Source organism: Mustela nigripes, chromosome X (genome assembly GCF_022355385.1).
Source record: "Mustela nigripes isolate SB6536 chromosome X, MUSNIG.SB6536, whole genome shotgun sequence".
NCBI classification, from domain to species: Eukaryota; Metazoa; Chordata; class Mammalia; order Carnivora; family Mustelidae; genus Mustela; species Mustela nigripes.
Genome location: NC_081575.1, coordinates 104105776 through 104126963, shown reverse-complemented (window position 1 = coordinate 104126963; position 21188 = coordinate 104105776). Strand labels below are relative to the sequence as shown.

At 38.0% G+C, this 21188-nt stretch overlaps 1 protein-coding gene across 2 annotated transcripts in view; it reads left to right on the top strand.

The window, feature by feature from the left end:
* The window catches only part of POLA1 (DNA polymerase alpha 1, catalytic subunit), a 311518-nt gene that overhangs the window by 162433 nt on the left and 127897 nt on the right, over positions 1 to 21188 (top strand). The window lies entirely within an intron of this gene.

Below are 21188 nucleotides of genomic sequence, written 5' to 3'. Positions count from 1 at the left end.
GGAATAACTGACCAAATATAGTCCCCTAAAACATGCCAAAAGCAGCTTATTGTGATATGACTATTGTATTATAGAAGAGTTGTAATAAATAAATTGGACCAGATATAGCCTTATATGCCATCTGACTTTGATTCTTCGTAGAATAAGCATTAACTTGTACTCTTCAGTTATCACAACACCCCTTTGTCTTTTGAATTCATTTAATTCAACCTTACTGTGTAGACCCTGTTTGGGAAGGCTCAGGACCAGAGTGTATTCTAGGGAAACTAACAAGGGACCCACATCAAATTCTGAGGTGCTCTGACTACCAGCAACAGTGGTGTCTATTAAGGACTGAACTCAAAGCTGCCTGCGTGATATGAGCTCATGCCACAGCCTCTCCCTGGCCTATGTCCGTCCCTGCATTTGCATTTTTTCCCTCCTGAGTTCTTTGGCAGTGGTGGAGTCAGTTACAGCCATGTCCTTTTCCTGTCCAATCATATCTTCTGAAAGCTTAGCACTCAATTCTGTCCATTCTCAGATTGTGCACTGCTAGCCTCAGCGGTAGACTGTGAGGTTTGTACTCAAAAAACACCAAGGTCAGAGTTCCTTTGTAGTCGCTTGCCTGTCCTTTAACTTGGGCTAGTTACTGGACTTCTCCAAGCCACAGTTTCATTAGCTGATGGAGCGATGATAGTCATGGTACCTGCTGCATGAGGTCATAGTGAGGACTATCTGTGATAATGCATTTAAAGTGTTTAGAAAGTGCCTGGAGTGTGCATTATTAATGCTTGATACTCCACTCGGCAATACAGTGGATGAACAAGGCTTAGGTGTGTTCCTGCGTATGGTCAGAAGTCCCAGAGGTTCAGACCTGGGCTGAGGCACTGAGGCCTCACTGCCCATCCTCCTGAGATGTCTATCTGGAAGCTTCCATCATCTCGCTGCTCTCCTTCTCCCATCCCGTCAGAACGATTCCACATCATGCTTCCTCTAGGCCCTCCCTGCAATTTGCCAGTGTGGGAGTTCCCTTTCCAGTGTTGGTGAATTGGGTCCAAATGACAGCCTTAGGAAAGGACACTAGGCCCTGACTTCTTGAAGGCCCAGCCCCCAATATTATGCCTAACCTGACAGACGCTCAGCAAAATGCTACTGAATGGGTTCATGATTTTCAGAGAGATTGGTGCTATCAGGTGACTCTCCCAGGTCACAAATAGCATCTGGCCCATGACTGTACTTGGGGACCCTAATCCAGAATTCTGCCCATCATAAATGGTAAGCCATCCATTCATGAATAAGAGGTTGCTCGCCATCTTCACTGCGGTCACCCTTTCAGGAGAAGGCCGCACAGGTCCCAGGCAGTAGCATTGCCAGGTAGCCAGGCCACAGGGCTGACTGGGGCAGGAACCAGGAAAGCTGATTATAGCCCCCGCCCCCAGCAAAGGACTAGTGCAGCAGCTGAAGGGAAGCCTGGGGTTTCAGCAACTTCTGATACGGTTCACCTCCTCTGAAGGGAAAATTGGAGGTTTTTTGAAATGCTGAGGAAATGCCATAGGAGTTGTCAAATATCTGAAAACAAGCGGGTAAAAACAGCAAACTGCTTGTGCCAAAACAGTAGAATTCCTTTCTTCAGTTTGATTTCTCTAACCTTGTGTATTTAGGAAAAACTCAACTTGAGGTCTAACTCGAGTCATCTAGAGCTACTGTCTTGTAGTAGAGTAAGAAATTGAACCAGAACAGATTTCATTTAACCTTTCAAAAGTGAGATTTTCACACCGTTGACCTTTTGTACTTCGAGGAGCAGAACAGAACTACCCGCTCTCTGCTGCACATGCAAACGAGAAAGGGAGGAGAGCTCCTCAGACGATGGCTGTCTCTCAAGTTTGGTTCGCCTAGAAAGCATACATTACGATTCACGTGTGGAAATGGGCCCCTGGCAGATAGTTAAAGATATAAATTTCCAGATCATCCTGTCTGGCTTAGTCTTGTGCTAAAAGAGATAACTGTATAACTATTCAGGAAGGGAGTGAATTTAGCTGCCTTTCAGAAACCCCATGGAAAACTCTCAAAGCTTGGGGTCTGAAAAATATACTACAGTATATAAAATATACTATACTAGTAAAAACTAGAGCAGTGGTATTTCTAACTGATTGCTTTAGGTGTGTTTGTGCTTGTTAAGTTGGCTTTGCCTTATGCTTGTACCAACACCTATAATGTGATGGTCTCAGCTTGGTTTTGCAGAGCAGTGTATCTCCTGAGAGGTTTTCTCTGATATCTTCCATGCCTTTTTCAAGCCCGGCTAGAACCTTGAGAATCGTCATTCTGAACTCTAGATCTGACATATTACCAATGTCTCTACTGATTAGGTCCCTAGCCTTCGGTATTGCCTCTTGCTCTTTTTTTTTGTGGTGAATTTTTCCACCTTGTCATTTTGTCCAGATAAGAGTATATGAAGGAGCAAGTAAAATACTAAAAGGGTGGCAAAGACCCCAGGAAAATGTGCTTTAACCAAATCAGAAGAGATCCTTTCAGAAAGTGGTTGATTTTCTGTTTCTAGAATTGCTGTTCTTCTCTTCGATCTGCCGATGGATTTGCAGGTGTTTGCAATCTTTAGATAAGCTGTCTAGCTGATCTCCTGCTACCTGAAGTAGTCTCAGCCTGCTACTTATCCGCTGTCTTTGTAGAGCAGTATATAACTTTTTGTCCTGTTTAGAACTCACCCGACTTTTGGTGCTCCCTCGATTTTTTTTTTTTTTTTAACTCTGCTGCAGTGTATTGTAACTTAGGGTGGGTGGTTTTTCGGAGTACATCATCCTACTTGTTTGCTGAAAGGTCCTTGGCCTCATTCACACTGTACAGGTGCTCAGGCTCCTTGGCTGTTTGAGAAGCTCTTCATGCTGCTGGGAACCTAGATCATTTGCTAACCTAACCCAGTTCTCAGAAGCTCTTGGCCAGGGTTGCAGGTCATCAGTCTCCAACCACCAGCAAAGAATGTCCAAAAATTGTGCTAGGAAATTAACCAAAAATGCCCAGGATTTCTGTCCTCCAGTATGCCAAGGATTTAGAAACCATGTGGATGAAGTTACAGGTAGTCTCTGTAGGATAATTTCTCATCTACAGCTTTCCATCTAGTGATAATCAAGAGTCACTGCTTTTAGGCATCTATCAGCAAAGAAAGATCAAAGGAGAACCTAGATTCAAGAAAGGCCTGCTTAAAAATAACTTCACAGCAAATTATTTTAAATTAAAACTGACATACTTATCAAGTAGTAGCTCAGCTGTAAGTAACAGTGAACCTATTATATAACAACATTTATGAAGAATAACTATATTACAAAGCCAGGTAATTTAGTCAGAACAGTAGTGTTGTTTTTACATTTTTTGCAATTCTCTTCAATGTATGGCTTAAAAGTCAGCTGGATTCTGGTATCTGCTTCTGCATCCAGTCTATTGTGATAATGTTATTTTGTTGGAAGCATATGAGGAAAATTTGGCTTAACACAGGTATGTAGTTGGAAGAGGTAGAAGTATTTTAATAGCCTTTTTTGTTAATAGTGGATATTCCTTTTTACCCTATACCAAACCTTGTAATGTGGTAATTTCTTAAACGTTTTAAATGTGGAGTCTGAAACCATACCAGTAAACTTTTGACTGTGGTGTATGGTATATAACACTGTATTTATTTTTGTCAAGTATTCAACAATGAGCTGTATTAGTTTTTTGAGTGGGTGGTGTTGGTACATTTTGAAAATTTATTTTTACATTTTCATATGGTAGAATTCACTTTTTGGTACTCAGTTCTGCGTGTTGACAAATGTGGAATTGTGTAAGTGCTTCCACAATCAATAAATAGAACACTCTGTTACCCATATCCCCTTCCCATAATTCGCTTGTGCTACTTCTTTGAGTTACACTTTTAAAAATCAGTTCATTTGGATGAGTGACCTTGTCTATTCTGTCTTGATTCGTACCACTTTTGCTTGTAAAGCATCATATTTTCTGCCCTTATCTTCCATCTGGGAATGTGTTGTCACCATAGTGAATGTGTTGCCATTCCCAGAGTTGGTGCAAAATGAAATTTTTTAATGTGTTTCTTTGCTTAGCTAGGAGTAGGTAGGTACTTGATCTGTGACTATAAAATGAAATTCTAAGGGCAGTTCCCACAACAAACATTGGAGAAGAATTCTGACATTGCCATTGGAACTTTGTCACAAGAGAAATTTTAGCTGTGAGAATTTGAGAAACAAAAAGTGGTATCTTCAGTTCATTGCTTTCTTGCAATGGGTCATGAAGAGAGCATGAGCAGCAGTTCCAGCACACAAGTAATTATGTTCACTGTTGGAGCTTTCTAGAAACTAGAGCTAGGTATTGAGCCACTTGAAAGGATCACTTAACTTTCCTATATTCAAATATGCTTTTTTTTTTCAAATATGCATCCATTTTAACTTACCTGTGTCAATAGCAGAGTTTGTCATTTTACAAATTCTAGCACACTATAGATTTATGTAACCACCGCCACAGTCAGGGTACAAGATAATTCCATTGCTCCCCAAAACTGCCTCTTGATGTCCTTTTCTAGTCACCTTTCTTCCCACCCCTAACTCTGGCAGCTAAATATCTGTTCTCATTGCTGTAGTTCTGTCTTTTCAAGAAGGCCATAGAGATGGGAATCCCCTGGTACACGGCCTTTGAGACTGTCTTCTTTCAATTGGTTTGTTCCTTTTATTGCTGAATATTAGGCCACTGTGGTTATCAATTTGTTTGACCCATTCACCCATTGAAAGGTATTTCCAGTTTTGGGCAATTACGAATGCAGTTGCTATAAACATTTGTGTATAGGGTTTTGTGTGTGTTATATTTTCATTCTTCTAGCATAAATACCTAGGAGCAGACTTGCTGGCCAGCATGTTCAGTTTATGTTTACTCTTTTAAGACATTGTCCAACTGTTTTTCAGAGAGTGGCACCATTTTTCATTCCCACAGCAGTATATGAGAGTTCCAGTTTCTGCATGTCCTCACTGGCACTTGGTGGTGTTGGCATTTTAGGCATTCTAATAGGTGTGGGTGGTATCCCATCATTATTTTATTTTATTTATTTAATTTTTTTTAATGGAGTCTACTAATTTGGTTTTTTAAAAGATTTTATTTATTTATTTGACAGAGAGAGAGATATCACAAGTAGGCAGAGAGGCAGGCAGAGAGGGGGGGGAAGCAGGCTCCTCGCTGAGCAGAGAGCCCAATGCAGGGCTCCATCCCAGGACCCTGAGATCACGACCTGAGCCGAAGGCAGCGGCTTAACCCACTGAGCCACCCAGGCGCCCCTCCCATCATTATTTTAATTTGTACTTCCCTGATGGGTAGTGGTTTTATATTCATCCTTATATCTTTCATCCTGCTCATGTGTTTATTTGCCATTCTTTTATCATCTTAGATGAAGTGTCCAAGTTTTTCCCTAATTTTTATTTAGACTGTTCCCTGTTAAGTTTTGAGTGTTTTATATACTCTAAGTAGAGGTCCTTTGTTGAATATGTGATTTGCAAATATTTTCTTGCAGTCTCTAGCTTGTCTTCCCATTCTTTTAATTGTGTATTTCGCAGAACAAAACTTTTAAATTTTGAAGAAGTACAGGATATCATTTTTTCCTTTCGTAGATCATGTGTTTTGGTCTTATGTCTCCAAACTCAAATTTTACATCGAAATCTGTGATCCATTTTGAGTTAATTTCTGTATGAGGTGAGGCTTAGGACAGGGTTAGGGGTTTTTTGGACTATATAATTGCGGTTCTTCTGGCACTGCTCACTGCAAAGACTGTTGTTCCTCCACATGTAATTGCTTCTGTATTCTTTGTTTATTCTTTTGCTAACACCACAGTCTTGATAGAAAGTCTCTTGTAGTGCGATTCTTCCATTTTACTTTTTTCAAAAACGTTTTAGCTCTTATAGTATTTTTGCCTTTTCATAAAATTTGAGTTAGTCTGTCTTTATCAACAAAAGTTCTTGCTATGATTTTTACTGGAAGTGTGTTAAATCTATATATTACTTTGGGGACCCTTGACATCGTTATTTATTATGTTGGGTCTTCCAATCCATGAACATGGTGTGTATCTCCATTTATTTAGGTCTTCTTTATTTCTTTCATTAGCATTTTATAGTTTTTAGCATACAAGTCCTATATATGTTTTGTTGGATTAATACCTAAGGAGTTCATTTTGGGGAAAGTTTTTTTTTTAATTTTGTTCTCCAGTTTTACTTCTTAGTATACAAAAATACACTTATATAATTTTTTGTTCTGATATTTCTATAGTTCAAAGAATCATAGGTGAATCATTTTGTTCTCAAAAGAATACTGAGGGCTCATGAAACATTAAAAATAACCTACATAAATGCATAGTTAATATGCAGCCCTTAAAATTTATTTTATAAGTCTATATTTTTGGCTCAAATATTTGGCTACATAATAGTGCTGAGTTTTTAAAAATATCACCTTATATAGTGTAGTGTCACATATAAAATTGGTGCATGTGTGTGTGCATGTATTTAGATTTCTAGAAGGATGTTTATCATAGGTCAAAAATCATGTCTGAGTGGTGAAAAGTTTAGGTAATTTTTGTTTTATATATCGCTTTTCTCTTTTTGAAGATTTCATAATAGGTATGTATTGTTTTTATTAGAATGACGAAGCTTCTTAAAAGAGAAAAATGAAGCAGTGATTTTTATACAGTCCTTATTAGTAAACAAGGATAGTACAGACTCAGATCCTGTTTGAGAATCAAGTATGTGCATCTTAGACATCTTGATGCCATTTAAAAATTCTAAAATTGTTGGGGCACCTGGATGGCAAAGTTGGTTAAGAGTCTGACTCTTGGTTTCAGCTCAGGTAGTGATCTCAGGGTCAGAAGATTGAGCTCTGTGCTGGGCTGAGAGGGGAGTCTGCTTCGGATTCTCTCTAACTTTGCCCCTTTCCATGCTCTCTCAAATAAATAAATAAATAAATCTTTAAAAGCATTTGTATTTTCTATTAAAACCAAAGGAACCTTTTAAGACAGATGGAACACTCAGAATTGAGAATGCTGTGTTTGGAATTTTTCTTCACAGCATTTTTCTTTCTTTCTTTCTTTTTTTTTTTTTAAGATTTTATTTTTAAGTACTCTACATCCAACTTGTGGCTCAAATTCATAACTCCAAGATCAAGAGTTGCATATTCCTCTGATTACGACAGGCAGGTTCCTCTATTTCTTTTTTATTATATACTTGTCTCTGTGTTAAGCAAAGACGGTGGATCTCAGCCTCGACTGCTCATTAGAATCACCTGGGTCTATTTTGAACCGAGTGCCTGATGGTTTAGCAGCCTTGAACATTAGAGTAGAATTTCTGAGGGTGGGCAAGGACACTGGTGTTTTTAGACGTTTCCCCCATGCGATTACTAAACTCTTCAAAAAACATGTGTTGGTAAGTTCTAAAATCATGTAATAATAACCATGAAGTATTTTAACTGTGACTTCTATATGTGAAATTTTGTGATTATTATTGCATGTATGATTTCTATATAGTCATAGTTTAAGAAGATATGAAAATAAGAAAATAAAAAGTATGTATATGCTTTCACACTTATATCAAGTTGAATATGTTCTTATAAGTGAGAAGGCAGTTAAATTTCTAAAACAAAATGAGTTCTAATGTGACTCCAAAGTAATTATATTACAGCAAAAAAACAGCCCAAAACCCATAGCATCTTTAATATTGCCACATTTTTCATGAGAATTTACCATCCTTGTTAAGTTTTCAGGTGTATCACTGACACTTGACAAGTGGCAGGTAATTAGCATTGCTCAACCTTGTGTCTTCTCTGTTGTGGATGTGATTGTATAAACCTAGGTTTAGGAGTATTTGTGTATAGAAATGTCATCTTCCCTGTACCTCTTCTAGGAGACCTCCCGTATAATGATTTCATGACATCATCTGATCTGGCATATGCTCAGGAATTATGTTCTTGACAACAATTTAAAGTGGATCTGTGATGTGCAGTCCTGTCACCACCTTCTCAGTCGTGACTGTGACTCACCATAGTCTCTTTTTGAGTAACTCCAGCTTCCTGTCTGTAGGAGGTGGATAGTTTTTCCCAGGTCTAGCACTTCCTGAACAGGACCCAAAAGTCAAAGTGGGGCAGGGGAGATGTTAGGTAAAGGGTACCGTGTGGGTATGTAGAGTGAGCAAGTGTGGAGATCTAACGTAAGGTATGTGGCTCTAGTTAGTAATACACAGGTCAAAGACTGGAAATTTGCTGGGTAGATTGCAAGTGTTCTCATGACACCCACAAAAAGGTAATTGTATGAGAAAATGTGTTAATTAGCTTGACTATAGTCCTCATCTCACTAGCCGCATCAAGTCATCATGTTGTACACCTTAGATATATACAATTTTTATTTAAAAAATATTAATTACAGGGGTGCCTGGGTGGCTCAGTGGGTTAAAGCCTCTGCCTTCAGCTCAGGCCATGGTCTCGGGGTCCTGAGATCAAGCCCCGCATTGGGCTCTCTGCTCGGCAGGGAGCCTGCTTCCTCCTCTCTCTCTGCCTGCCTATCTGCCTACTTGTGATCTGTCTGCCCAATAAATAAACAAATAAATGCTTAAAAAAAAATAAAAAATATATAAATTACAGTAAAATAAATGGGACAGCTCCAAGGCTGCCTTTTGCTAGCCCTCCTTGTAGGAATCAGATAACAGAAGTGGAATTCTGCAGCTTGCTCGTAGTGTAGCAACTTGAATGAAAACAGAATACTGTCTATCTTTTAAAATATTTTGGGCTTTTGGGAGGGGTTCCTGTGTGAACTTCGAAAATCTTGCAAACTGCTATACTCAGCTGCATCCTCTAGGGCTGTCAGGACCCTCGTCCCTAAACACCATTTTTTCCTGGTTTCACCTACCAAAAATAAGTAATGTGCTTTAAAGAAGGAGAGAAATGATTTTAAAATGAGAGTATTTCATTACTTTAATATACATTGTACATTACCCAGCACATTGCAGTTTTCAGAGCACTTTCACAGCCTTTGTTGATGTTTCTCACGGTAATCTTATGAGGTGCACGGAGGGATATCCTCAAGCACGCCCCAACTCGCGATAATAGAAGCCTGCAGGTTGCCCCCATTGGCTGACATGGTGTTGTGTGTTGCCTCTTCCTCCATTCCCACTACTCGAACTCAGTTCTTAGTTATCTTGTCCTTACCTTTCTAATTGTTCTTCCTGTCTTGACCTATTACCTTATCAGTCCATTCTTCACAGTGTTTCCAGGATTACCTTTCCAGAAGAGCGTTAGTAATGTCACCTTTCAGCTTAAAAACCTTCAGTGGATTCTCATTTCTTGTAGATGAAAACCAAATTTCTTAGTGTTGTATTAGTCCCCAGGCTAGACTTTGCCCCTTTTTCTCCATCCTTGCTGTCCATCATAGGCCCTCTACCGTCCTCAAAGGACAACTTCGTGTTCCTCAAAGATCCCACATGCTTTCCTTCCTCCCTGCCTTCACTCTTGCTATCTCCTCTACCTAGAAACACACCCCACCACTCACACTGGCCCACTTCGTGAAATTCTCCTTATGCCAGTCACCTGGGAAGACTGACCTTCTCTTTCCTGTTTTCTCTGTAACCCTTTGTGCACACCTGTTGCCAAGTTAAGCAGCTTTCTTCCCCCCACAGACTGTGATTTCCTTGTGATGAACAAGCTGTGCTGCTTAGGGCTATGTTTTGCTTCATGTCCCCAAAGCAGAGCATAGTGCCAGGGACATGGCAGACACGGAGCTTAATTATCTGAATAAAAGAAGGACTTTGGGAACCTTCAGAAAGACTGTGGGTGCAGTGTTTATGTTTAGTGTAGTAGCAAATTCTTACTTTTTATTAATAATGACTGTGCTTAATGGACGGTATTTTCTGGAATGTCATCTTTAATCTGTCTCACCATTTATATTTCAAACACCTTAGTAATCTCTAGTAGAAGTTAAACTTACTCTTGCTTCACACACACACACACACACACAAATTTTCACTTTAAAAAATATCCCTGCCTCTTGAAACAAAAGTATGCTGTTGATCTTTCCTTTTCTCTAATAGTACCCTTCCTGACGTCCCCCCACAAGACCATGACCAGGATATTGGCTTCTTAGCAGCAGAACTGGTTTTCAGTTGTGTAGGTTCTCTTAGCACTGTCTTTTTCCTACTAACAGCAGGACTAAATACCGAGACATACAGTTTTGAGAACCCCTTAGCACTGTGTGTGTGTGTACACTTGTGCTTTTGTGTGCTCTTTTCATATCTCTGGTGTACACATATGCACTATAACAGGAGGGTAATGGGGTCTAGTTGGCTTTTGCTTCCTGGGAGAGTCATTGTGTTTATTGGTCATTGTGTGCCTAGTGGTGCTGGTGACATATGTATTAGGGAAAATGAGTATAGGTAGGAAAGTGGCTGATGATAGAATGTGCAATCTAAACTTCTGGAGGGGGCCTCAGAAAATCCCATCATATTCAAGTTTAACAGATGACTTGGATCTGTGATACAGACTTAAATATTTTTGGACAGTAGTTAATGCAGTATCTCCTTTCCATTCTGAAGTTGATCGTAAAAGCAGCTCTGCAGGAATAAGCTAGAGCAAGGAAACAGACAGGAGTTTAGATGACATTTTTTTGTCAGGGCATCGCTACCAGTTGATAGAACAGCTATACTTTTTGTACTATCCCCCTGCCTTTTTTTTTTTTTTTTTAACAAAATGAAGTGCAGTTGGCAACACTCAGAACCTTGCAAAGGACAAGCAACCAAACAGATAATAAGCTCAAAAGAAAAGGGAATTACCCAAGGCACACACTGGGTAGTAGCTTTGTATGTGCACCATCCGACTCCTAGGGCAGTGGTCCCCTCCATTTTAAAATCCTATGGAAGTACTTTCTCTGCCCATTATTTCTGTTGAAGCTGAGAGTCAGGGAAATAGCTTTTGTATTAGGCTTTAAATTCAGAGTTGGGTTTTTTTTTTTTTTTTATCATATTAAACTGCCGGAACTTCTTGACATGAGACCCCTGGGGTGCCTTTGCAGCGCCCTGGACTCAGCAGGCACTCAGCTTTATGGGAAGTCACACGTGCACTAGCAGCATATGCATTTCCATTTCTATGTTGATAAATATGTGGATTGTAAGAACAACTCATTTTCTAAACTAATGCTTGACCTGGTTCTTTGGTGATCTTTCAGGTGATTTCGGGCCATCATTACAGAATTTAATGCTGAGCATCCATCATGATGTTTGTTTTATAGGAAGAAAACTTGGACTGTAGGGAAGAAAAAAAGTAGGTTTTGGTAATGTTACAGGAAGCAGATACATGTTTTGGAAGTTTGGGAACCTCTTTTGTTGAATTGATAAGTTAAGACGCTTACAGTGTCTAATTGTTGCCTATCCAGAGAAGCTCCTTCAAGCCACATTAGGAGCTGTACAAATGATAGCATAATGTTTGTGAAAAGAGGTTCTAAGCAATCCTTATTTCTTTTTTAAGCTATGGAGCTAAATGTCCATAGCAAACGTTATGTAAAATACATAGTTGCATCTTTATGTATATTTTCATAAGATTTGATTTATGATGTAAGAGGTTTTAAAAATCTGATAATGCTTGGTTACACACACACTTCTTTAAAAAGTCAGGAATCATCCCTCTTCTTCTCTAGTAGACAATCAAAATAAGCAGTTTGAAGAGATGGATTTAAGACAGCAAAATTGTTATATCTTCAGCTGTGTAAAAGAAGTACTGTACCTTGGACCAGAAAACGTGTATTAGCGATGGTTCGGTTAGTGACTGCAAAAGCAAAACAAAATACCATAGTGTAAACTACAGTTCCACATGACAGCATGTTCAGCTAGTTAGTGCTGGCCATTATGACTTAGGGAGCAGGTAGAGCCAAAACGTGTTGTGCTGCTTCGCATGAAAATACATTAACAAAATCTTGGGGTGCCTTGTTTCTCATTGAAATCTACTACGGAGAGATTTGGTCAGGTTTTGTTGTTGATGTTTGTTTTTTAGACGGAGTAGGGGTGGAATATTTGCCATAAACCTATCCCCCTAAAAGTTGCTTATTTCTCATCTTCAGAACTTCTACTGCCTACGGTGAAATAAAGCTTTGTGGAATAAAGCTGCATCATTGTTTGTTTGGGATGTAGAAGTTGATCAGCACGTTGCTTTTTTAACGTGAAGTTATAGTGTAAGGAGTTAAATGATAAATGTAACTTGCACAAGGATATTTTCTTTCCTCCGTTAGGGTTAATCTTTAAACAGTTCCTATGTTCAGAAAAAAGATACGGTTAAAGACCCCAGATTGCAAAAGCGGTGCCACTTCTTCTGAGAGCTTTGGGGCAATCCTCTGATGTGTAATTGCTTTTACATCAGTCACAAGAGAGAGACAAGAATGCGCTTTCCTTGAACTTAACAGTTTGGGCAATTTTCTATAATCCAGTAAATACAAATTGTAGCTTGATTATTCATCTACGTCTGTCAAGCAAATTTTAATGGATGAATGAATGAGTCAAATCTATGCATGGAAATATACAAATGTGCAAAATATGGGTCTAATTACCAGGCTGCTGAATTTACACAAGGTCAGGTAAACAAGGCACCAGTGTAATGATTATTAATTGTTAATAATGCCTTTGGGAAAACATTCACATTTTCCTTCTGAATACCTAACAGTTTGCCTCTCTAGTCATTTCAACTCTGAAAATTTTAGCTGGTCTGAAAACACAAAAATATTTTTGCCCTGTTTTTATCCTTTGCCTATAATTGCCTTCTAATTCTTTTAGAATAACAAGTAAAATATAATACATTTTTCAGGGCCCTGTGGAAAGTCACAGTTGAATATGATGGTGAGAAAATTAAGGCAGTGGTGGTGGGGTAACTCACACAGCAGAATGAAATAGCAGCTTTCTTTTGTCTTCATTGAAGGGATGAGCATGCCCCCCCCCATCCTCCACCCTCTTCTCAAACGTAATCGACATTCTAAAACACAAAACCAAGGTGGTAATAAAGGAAAGGAAATCAAAGCAGACTTTTTTCCCCTCTATTTACCATAGTAAGTCAACATTTGACTCTGTCTTGATATTCTATAAAATGGATGTTGGAAAAAGAATAATATCAATGAGTAGTTTCCCATTGAAATGCCCAAGGGCCGAAATAATTGAGGGAGTACTTGCCGAGGTTTTTCTTAGTTCAGTAACTCTTGATCACTGTGCAGTTTTGTAGCTGTGCTATCATTAAGGGCTCTCCATGTCTGGAAGGACACCCCCCTGTTCCAGCTTTAATCCAAAAGTCATAAATTGTAGAACTAACATGTCGTCTGCGGGTCACCCAGGCGAAAACACTGCTTCTTGAGAGATCTATCTTTCTGCCACTGTGCTTTGAAAATCTTTTGAATATTTTGCATTAATGGGACTGCTGCAGTGTCTTGCTGGGCCGTCTTCTCATCCTCGCAGGCTCGACATTCAGAAGTTTTTCCCCATGGCTGATCTAAACGTTCTCTCTGTTCTAGGCCTCACTGCCTGCTACACACTGGTGTTGTACGTTCAGTGAATACAGGCATCTTCTTCTGTGTTTTCTTTTGAGTATTTGTAAATATCACGCATATCTCTGTTTTATTTCTTTAAGCTCTGTACTTGAGGGCTCATACCATTTCTTAAGAGTTTTTGCTTTCATATGTGTTTTTCTGGAACTCGGTATTTTTAAATCATGGTTGTCTTCTGTGGGTTAGATAATACTGCCTATAAGCCAAGTGAATTTGGACCACTGTTTGACCTTAGCCCTCTCCTCTTTTATGGTCCACCCTAGAATATAATAGACATATTTTATACATACTCATGGATGTGCCCCTGGTTTAAATTAAGTCTGTGTCAAATTATGGTCCAACTCTTTATTCTGGCATTTAAGATCTATTATCCAGCCTTCACGCCCCACATGCTCTCCCGTTGACACTGTCCACATCATTATTCCTCCAGACAGACCCTCATGGTTTTTCACAACTGCCAAGATTGTCCTCACCCACTTGCTATCTCTGTATGTCTCCTCAACCTTTAAGACCCAAGCCCACCTTCGTTGTGGGAAAACTTTTGTTGACATTACAACTGTGGAACATTTGTTTTTCCTTTGAATTCCTAAAGAAGTTCAAATGTGTAACTTTCCTCCCACAGTTTCTTTAATACAGTCTCTTGTAGTTATATTCTTTCATTTGACAAACAATTTTGTTCCCTCTAAGGTTGTAGGCTTCCAGAGAGCAGAAGAAAGAAGAAAGGCTAGTATTTTTTGAGCTGTAAGACCCTTTGCTAAACTTTTTCTTTTTTGCATACATCATATTTAATTCTTGTAGCAACCCTGTAAGGTGGCGTTATTTTTTCCATCTTTACAGAGAAAGCTGAATCTTGTAGTAAGAAACTCAAGCCATGTTAAAAAGCTCACACACTGTAGAGTTGGGATTTAAATTAGGGCCTCTCTCATTAAAACCCCACACACTCTTTTCAGGAAGCTTCTTCCACGTAAGAGTGATAGTTTGCATTCTACTCTATCAAGTTACTAGAAAATTCAGAGAACAAATTAAGTGTTCAATAACTGATTGAATTTATCACTATGGAAGTCTTGATTGCCCCAATTGCATTTCTTTTACCCATCTGCTAATGGTGATGTGAATTAGCAATAAAATAGCCAAAGCCTTAGGAAAGGCCTTCAGTATTCTCAGTGATGGCTAATAGATGAAAGGTTGACAATTGTACTCCCACATGAGACTGTTGACTTGAGGCAAATTCTTTTTTTTGTTTGTCTATTTTTAAGGTTTTCCCTTGTTGATCCCAACATTCATTGGTATTGTTAAATGTCACTCTTCTCATTTACTATTTGCATTTCATTTTCAGAAAGTAAATCTCATTGTAGTAGCATGAATAATTTATGCCTCTGTCAAGGAACTGTTAAAACACCAGAGGTTGAAAAATATTCACATTCTAAAATGTGTATAGAAACTTGGGAATATTTTTGCCTCCCCCTAACCCCCACCGCCTCCCAAGTGTTTACCCCAGTAATAAACCTAGGCACTTACTGAAAAACCATGGTCTCACGGACTTCAACGTAGGACCCTTTGCAGACTTGTAATTATATTTACATATAAAGAAAACTTGCCATTTTATTCTTAATAGAAAATAGGCTTTTGTACTTTTGGGGGCTGTTTACCTTTTTATTTCAAGCAGGGAATTTTTTATGAGGTATATTTATTGTTGAAGAATTAGTAGTTATGAGGATTAGGAAGGAAGATTGCTCAACCTAAGAATGAGCAGAATTTCAATTTCATGAACACAGGCAGTGCGCCCGAGCTTTGGGGTGGCAAAAATATGGTCTGTTTTAGGTATCTGAGGTTTCTTCTTAGCAACTTCTGTGCATTTTGAGAAGTTCAGCCTATTTTGCAAACAGTTACTAATGCCATAATGCATTTTCCTATATCTTCCATCTGAATTTTTTACTATTATTGATCGAGGATTCAATTGAGAAATGTGTTTAGAACCCTGCTTTCTGTGGTAATCACAGAAGTCAGTGGGAAGACAAGAAAATTGTATTGGAAGAAATTGTGTGCATGTGTGTTTTGTGTTTCAGCATAGATTATCTCTGCCAAAATAATAGCTGTCATTTTGTTCTTGTTATATTAGTGGCCTGTAGCTTACCACTATTCCTTTTGCCTTACCTTTGCTGCTGACCACTAGCTATTACCCTCAGTAAGAAGACCTTTTTAATTGAATGTCCAAATTTGAATGATTCTTGTCCTAATACCATCATGATTTTGATCCATTTCAAATTAGAGAGCCCTAAGTTGCAACCTCTCACCTCAACATGAAAGCCCTTTAACATTCAGGTACTTTGAAACTTCAGTTCTGTTTAGAATTTCATATCATGCCCATCATGGGGGGAAAAGATGGAAAATGTATACGCTGAGCCTATAGGACTTCCTGCAGTGCTTATTAATCCTTTATGGATCATTTGAAATGTTTCTAGTTTATTTAAGCTTTGCTGCTTGTATCAGATTGTTCCTACGAAAAAAGAAAAAGTGATCATGCTTTGAATTTTTAAAAATGATCTCACTTTCAAGCAAAAGCACTTTTATGCTCCATTAAAGTTGAATTTGCCAAACTCTAACATCGCATTAACACAAGCTTTACTGGATAGATAAACGTGTTGTTCAAAGACTGACTTGAACTTTACCAAACTGCATATTAAGATTTTTTACCTTTATACTTCTTATTTCTTAAATTATTTTAAAATAGACTAGTAAAATAGACTAGATTTGCCCAATTGTACTACTTTAATGACAAAATAAATTTTTCATTTATTTTATATTATTATCAATTGGAAGCTGATTGTTTGACTATGAGACCAAAAGAAACAAAAAATATTTTGAGCTGTTAATTTCACATTTGTTCATATTTGTTTTATATAGTATCAATATCTCAATAAAACTTTTTTATTTTTCTTGAAACTTGTATAAGTAATTTAACCATTTTGACATTTCTGATTTTTACTCAGTTATATCATGTGTTCAGTATTTTCTTGAAGACTTTAGTAGGTTAGCCAGTAGAATGTTTCATTTTTCCCCCTTTTCAATTCAGTGGATTTTTTAAAAAATATGCATAGGACATTCTCCAGTTTTCTGTGAGGTAGGATTTCATGCTCTTTGTTTTTATTTATTTCATGAAGTTTTCAGGTTGGAGATAATATTTGAATCTGTATCTTTTGACCTAAAATTACTTAGTAAACTCTAGTCTCATTTGTACCATGCTTCCTGGCTCCCTAACACTATCATAAGGAATTGGTCTTTCCTTTGGGTCTCTTTGGCCTTGGGATTTTAATTTAATATGATTATTCTTCAGAAAGAATGTAAGTTAGTTTTCTACTTGAAATGACTTTGTGTATTTTTTCAAAATACATGAAAACTTTACAAAGTACGAGGTTTTATTTAGTCCAAAAATATATCTGTGTTCTTTTTAAAGCAGTAATTTACATTAACATTCATAGTGATCTTGAAAAAATACATATTTTAATTGCAATGAAAACATAATTTAATGTTAAGCTAAATCTTTATCAGATCTCATAGATTGTACTTTTTTAGCTGTTGAGTCACTAGGGTTCTTAATAAGAAGGAAAATGCTTTTCAGAGAATTTTCAGAGGATTACTTTTTTAAGGCAAACAGCAGATTATAAACACGGAGGGAAAAGGGAATTTTTTATATGCCTTGTGGAGGGAGAAATCCAACCAGTTATATGAAATATTTAGCAAATTATTTTATTGTTAAAGCTCACCATTTCTGAGAGGACAGTGGTACCTTATTAGTAAGAAACTATAGAGGCACCTTGGTGGTATAGTCAACTTAGTGTCTGACTCTTGGTTTTAGCTCAGGTCATGATCTTGGGGTTGTGAGATCGAGCCAGTCATTGGGCTTCATACTCAGGTTGGAGTCTGCTTGAGATTGTCTCTCTCTCTCTCTAATAAATAAATCTTAAAAAAAAAAAATAAAAGAAACTATTAACTTTGACTTCTAATGTAAAAATCTGCACTGAATTCATTTTTCACTAATTTACTTTATTCTCATCTCCTAGTGTTCCCATGACCTTTCAGAAATATGTAGTTCCTATTTTGTACTTTACAAAAGCTGCCCCTTAGGTTGTATTGAATAACACAGAGTTGAATTATGAACATAATAACAGTTGTTAGTGGCATTTCCAGACCAGGCTTACTTTTGTTCTGCTAAATTCATAAGTGGAGTGTTTCTTTTTTTTTTTTTTTTCTTAATTTTTTCCATGTTAGGGAAAAGGTTAAATAATGCTGAACTTCTCTTTGTAGGCAAACAGGGAGCTGGACTAGATGAAGGACATACACTTTCTGCTCAGGGAATCAATTTGCCCAATTTAGGAATAGCCATATCCCTACTCCAGATACCTGTACCCACATAACTTTATGATCATTAACGTTTCAGTGATACTGTAAGTTTAGCAGCAGAATAGAGTCTTCCTCATTTCCTGTTGGTATGGAAAATCCCTCAAGTATTTGACCACCTTGACAGGAAGCTTTTGTGTGTTGAGTAACGTATGTCAGGTTTGTGGCCGTTAGCATAGTAGCTTAACTCTTCTCTCCCCTCCACAGAATTCCCAAAACCCAACCTGTTACAAGAGCTTTTCCTTCCCCAATAATAGTTTGAAGTCCAGTTATAGAAATCTCAGTCTCTCTGGCTTTTAATATACAAGGCCTTCTGGGCAAGTTCCTGGGAAAGGAGAGTTGATTAGGTAGAGACTTATTTTCTTTGTAAATTAATGTCCCACTCCAGCCCCATTTTCTCCTTTCCTTGAGGAACACTCAGTGACTGTACTTGTGCAGGAAAGTCAGATTCTTTAGATTTATTATATAAAACATCAGATGAGCTAAAGAGAATCTTTTCCCAGAAGCATCTCTTAAGCCCCAGAGTGGAATCACAAGTAGGGCAGTGGACTAGCAAACGGACAGGCATGCCTGAGATAATCTCAACATCTATGGGAAGCACATCAGGCTTGCTGCAGTTGGGCGAAACATGAAAATAGATTTGGGGGCTAGTTAGAAGATTCAAAGCAAGGTCAAGAGAGCTGGGGAGCTGAATATAAAGTTTTCTTTGAATCTGTTTCAATAACACATGAAAATATTTGCTAAGATGGATGATATTTCCTGCAGGAAATTCTTTCCCTATGCTTCTTGCTATTTAGAAATTGTAGGCCCTAGAAATATTTATTAAAGTCCTTTGGAATCGAAGTATTCAGAAGGGCATAAAGTTTTTTGGGCTTCGAGAGGGGTAACATAGCAGGCAGAGGTCAGCATTAGCAGCTGATAACATTAATATTTTTGCCTCTTGTTATTCTAGCACTCTACCTCAGTGTGACTTCGGTAGGTTTTCACAACTTGATAGAATGTGCTATTTATTTAGCCCCATGATTTGTACTTATTTATTAAACCTTGTTTGTACAAATACATTCCCATTTAGCCATACTGTGGAGGACTTGCTAAAACACAGACTGCTGGGCACCACCCCTGAGTGTCTGGTTCTAGGTCTTGGGTGGGGTGGAGGCAAGAATTGACATCTCTGGGGCACTGAGTGGCACAGTTGGTTAAGTATCTGACTCTTGGTTTTTGGCTCAGGTCATAGTCTGCAGGATGGGAGATTGAGCCCCACGTGGGGTCTGCTTGGAACTCACTCTCCCTCTGCCCCGCCCCCAACAAAATAAACAAAAATACATTTTAAAAAAAAGGAATTGGGATCTCTAACACGTTCTCGGGTGATGCGCATGCTGCTGGTCTGGGGACCGTTCTTTGAGAACCACTGTCCTAGGCATTCACCAGTGTATACTACCCCACCAAGAAAGCAGTCAGCGAAAACAATAGTGATGTAATGAGATTTGTTAAGAGGAAATGTTTTCAGGGGCACCTGGGTGGCTCAGTGGGTTAAAGCCTCTGCCTTCAGCTCAGGTCATGATCCCAGTGTCCAGGGATCGAGCCCCACATCTGGCTCTCTGCTTGGCAGGGAGCCTGCTTCCTCCTCTCTCTCTGTCTGCCTCTCTGCCTACTTGTGATCTCTGTCTGTTAAATAAATAAATAAAATCTTAAAAAAAAAAAAAAGAGGAAATGTTTTCAGCGATGGGAACATGGGTATATTTTCCTAACCTGAGTTAAGGATAAGTCATGAAGGCTTATGGAGATCCTCTTTTTTTTTTTTTGAAATTAAGTCAGAGAATTCGAGGATTCTTGTGCTAGAAGAGACCTTAAAATCATCTAGCCAGATACAACACCCTTCTTTGTGAAAAAAGAGATTAAGATTCTTAGAGTTGAGATCTCTCCAACTTCAGGATTTTTCTTGTTTTGTTTTTTTTTGTTTTGTTTTTTTTGCTTTTTTGTTTTGTTTTGCTTTGTTTTTAAGAGGCAGAGCCAGGAGACATGATGGAACAAAAAAGCTATGTTAGGGAAGAGAGCTTTTACAGGGACTAATTATCCAAATATAAAAGGAACTATTTTAGTATTTATTCAACCACTTAATATCCTCAAATTAAATTCAGTCCCAAAGTTTATTTGTATTTTTTTTCACCTGTAGTGACTTTAATCACCCCCCCATAGTGGTTTTAACAGTTATTTTTTTCCAGTTGCAGAGAGTGTTTGGTGGCTTAGTTCTTGGGTCCACAGCCCTAGATTATTGGGAAATCTGATGCTAGAGGCAGTACAGTGAAAATGTTGGTAAAAGTTAGGCTTTGAAAATGGCAGCTATTATGATTAGATAAGAAAAATAATATATAAAATTAGAAGGGGAAGAGGGAAATGATCATTATTTACAGATTCTGTAAACCCAGAAATCCCGATCAAATCAACCAAAAACTACCACAGACAAAAAGGATTTAATAAGGTCATTAGTTACAAAATTAGTATTAAAAAATCAATAGTTTTGATCTACAACAACAACAACCAGTTAGAAAATATAATGAAAGAAAAAAAAGAAAAACAATATAATGAAAGAACTAAATACCATTTACAGTTATGACTGAACAGATTAAATACCTAGGGAAAACTTAGCAAGAAATACACTAGATGTGTGTGTGTGTGTGTGCATATATCTATAAATAAACCTTACAGATGTTAACTGAAGGATTTAAAAGAAGACTTGGTAAATGGTAAAGTATATTCTTTTTTAAAAAAGATTTTATTTATTTATTTATTTGACAGAAAGAGCCAATGAGAGAGGGAACACAGGCAGGGGGAATGAGAAGGGGAGAAGCAGACTTCTTGCTGAGCAGAAAGCCTGATGTGGGACTCGATCCCAGGACCCTAGGATCATGATGTGAGCCGAAAGCAGAGGCTTAACTGACTAAGCCACTCAGACACCCAGTGTATTATATTCTTGGCTAGGATTGTTCTCTAAGTTTTTTTTTTTTCACTTTATACATATTTAATTAAGATGAAATAGGCATAAACCATAAAGAAAAAAAATCAGGATAAAGTGTCACTTCCATTTTGTAGGGAGGGGTCAGGAAATGGAACAGATTACCTGGGAAACATCCTAAGACCATCCCAAAGTAGTGAGGTCACAGAATATTAAAGACAAAATTAAGTATTATTCCACTTAATCTACAAATGAATAAAGGGAGTCAAAACTTTA